The 3040-nt window shown below is 45.7% G+C and overlaps 1 pseudogene across 1 annotated transcript; it reads left to right on the forward strand.

The window, feature by feature from the left end:
* The first annotated feature begins 2238 nt into the window (after nucleotides 1-2238).
* On the forward strand, nucleotides 2239-2735 carry LOC111540151 (annotated as a pseudogene). Its single transcript, XR_002730904.2, has one exon. The product of XR_002730904.2 is annotated as a 40S ribosomal protein S25 pseudogene (transcript).
* The last annotated feature ends 305 nt before the right edge of the window (nucleotides 2736-3040 follow it).

Consider the following 3040-nt stretch of genomic DNA (forward strand, 5'->3'; position numbering starts at 1 on the left):
TTATTCATGTTGCTGCAAAGGAAATTATTTCATTCTTTTTTATGGCTGCATAGTATTCCATGCTATATATGTACCACATTTTCCTTATCCAATCCACCATTAATGGGCACCTTGGCTGATTCTATGCTTTTGCTATTGTGAATATAACAAATAGTAAGGTGCTATGATGAACATATGTGCATGTGTCTTTTTGGTAAAACTATTTTCTTTCATACAATACTTCTTAAATGCACTAGTCACTTCACATAGACACACACACACTCCAAAGGCCTCACATCACACAACAGCACCAAGGCCCCTGACTTCCATGTCCCAGAAGGACCTCTCCAAGCCAACAGGCTCAAAGAGAAAGTTCCTTTCTTTCTTTCTTTCTTTTTCTTTCTTTTCTTTCTTTTTTTCTCTCTCTCTCTCTTTTTCTTTCTTTCTGTCTCTCTCTCTCTCTCTCTTTCTTGACAGAGTCTCGCTCTCTTGCCCATCCTGGAGTGCAGTGGCACAATCTCAGCTCACTGTAACATCTGTATCCTTGGCTCAAGTGACTCTCCCACCTCAGCCTCCTGAGTAACTGGGATCACAGGCATGTACCACCATGCTCACCTAACTTTTGTATTTTTAGTAGAGACAGGATTTCACTCTGTTAGCCAGGCTGGTCTCGAACTCCTGGCCTCAAGTGATCTGCCCACCTCGGCCTCCCAAAGTGCTGGGATTACAGGCGTGAGTCACTGTGCCCAACCGAGAGAATTTCTTAACATCTGATATGTAGATTGATTTTCCCCCATGATCATATTAAAAAATGAGGAAGCTGCCTTAAGATTTGGTTTGTGGCCCTTAGAAATCTCAAAGGCACATGGGGCTACAACCCAGTGTGACAGGGCAGAGGTGGGTCACATGCTCGCCTTTGGAGCAGGAACACTGAAGTGAGGCTTGAGTGACAGAGAGGAGGAGGGAGGGTGGCTCCCTGCAGGGAACCCAGTGGAACCCCTCAGTGACAGCTTTGGTGTGGGAGGGAAGGGAAGGGAAGGGTAGATGAATGTCAGAAACTGGAAGACAGTAAGTGGAGCTCTTACCTAAGCATATTAAGTATTTTCTCTGCATAACAGTCAGATGAGAGTTGAGTTGTGACTTGACCCACTGTCCCCAGATGCTAGCAATCTGTTACAAGACTCCCTAGTCACTTAGCCTGAAGAATACTTATTACTCGTCTTTTTTGTTTTCTTCTGAGCTGTCCTTTTAATAACATGACAAATTCGGCCCACATGCATACCGAAATTCCCATGCAGATGTTGGCAGCTTTGTTCCACCATGGCAAGGCTGTCAGGTGCAGAAAGCATGAAAACAGAGGGATCCTTGACACAGAAGGTCTTCCATGCCACTCCTGCAGGATTAGGGATTGGCTTCCTGACACTTTCTTGGAAGCCTGGGGTCCAAACTACAGGCACTGAAGCCACAAATGCCAGCCCCTGGCCAGATGGTTTAAACCCCCTCCCATTCAGAAAAGTAACAGTTGCCTGGGTTTAGACATTTTCTTTAGGAACGTTTCTGTAATCAGCTGCCTCAGAGGCACACACAATAGGGCACATGTTAGTAACAATACAGCAGTGCATTAAAGTAAATTACATTTTAAAAGACATTATCTACCTCAGAAGTCTCTCCCGCTAGGTCTGGAAGGTGGGGCAGGACAGCTCCCAGCTGAGTCATTACCAGGGGCTTCTTTGGAGAAATCAGCTGGTGCGCAAGAGCAGAGGGGAGAGAGGGTGTGCCTGGAAACTTGAAGATGCGCTGAGATCCCTGAGCATAGCTGGGGTCCTGAGACCTGCTGCCCAGCTCTGGTGTCTCTGCCTCCAGTCTTTTTGTCTGAGCACTCGTATGTCACAGGGGAGGGGTTTGTCACAGGGAGAGCATAGGCTCCTGAGTCACACAGATGTGAACTCAAGCCTTGGCTTCACTGTTACAAGTTGGGGAACCTAGAGAAATATACTCTACCTCTCTGAGCTTTCTCGTTTTTTCAGTAAAATAAAATAGAAATACAAACTCGTGAGACTGTAGTAAAGACTAAATCACTTTCAGATAGATCACCTTTATTGTTACATAGAGAATGAATGAGACGGGAGAGAAACTGGAGGTGGAGGGCTATATGGGAGAATATTGCAAATACCCTGAGCAAAAGATGACCAGGACCTGAACTAAAGCAACTGCAAGAAGAGGGAGAGAAAAGAAGGAACACACATGCTATTAAGGATACAGTACTCCTTTTTGTCCGACATCTTAGCAAGTCTGTGGTGTCTGTTGCTGCTCTCCGAGCTTCGTAATGCCGCCCAAGGACGACAAGAAGAAGAAGGACGCCGGAAAGTCGGCCAAGAAAGACAAAGACCCAGTGAACAAATCCGAGGGCAAGGCCAAAAAGAAGAAGTGGTCCAAAGGCCAAGTTCGGGACAAGCTCAATAACTTAGTCTTGTTTGACAAAGCTACCTACAACAAACTCTGTAAGGAAGTTCCCAACTATAAACTTATAACCCCAGCTGTGGTCTCTGAGAGACTGAAGATTCGAGGCTCCCTGGCCAGGGCAGCCCTTCAGGAGCTCCTTAGTAAAGGACTTATCAAACTGGTTTCAAAGCACAGAGCTCAAGTAATTTACACCAGAAATATCAAGGGCGGAGATGCTCCAGCTGCTGGTGAAGATGCATGAATAGGTCTAACCAACTGTACATTTGGAAAAATAAAACTTTATGAAATCAAAAGAAAAAAAAAAGGATACAGTACTTACATGGCTTGGTCACCAGGGGTATGTGGAGGATGAGGTACAGAGTAGATGCACATGGGTTGGGGGACACTGAAGTGCCTTGCTGAGATTGGAAGCCATGTTTGCAGTAGATCCAACTTACACGGCTCTGTGATTTTCTACAACGTTTAAGTACAGGAACGATAATGGTAAAGGGTTAGAGATCTATGAGATGAGAGGATAGGGTTAAGATGGGTCAGGTGGAGAGGGTTAGGGTGAGATGAGGAGGGTAGGTCAGGTGGAGAGGGTTAGGGTGAGATGAGG

The sequence above is a fragment of the Piliocolobus tephrosceles genome, chromosome 13 (assembly GCF_002776525.5).
Source record: "Piliocolobus tephrosceles isolate RC106 chromosome 13, ASM277652v3, whole genome shotgun sequence".
Classification (NCBI taxonomy): domain Eukaryota; kingdom Metazoa; phylum Chordata; class Mammalia; order Primates; family Cercopithecidae; genus Piliocolobus; species Piliocolobus tephrosceles.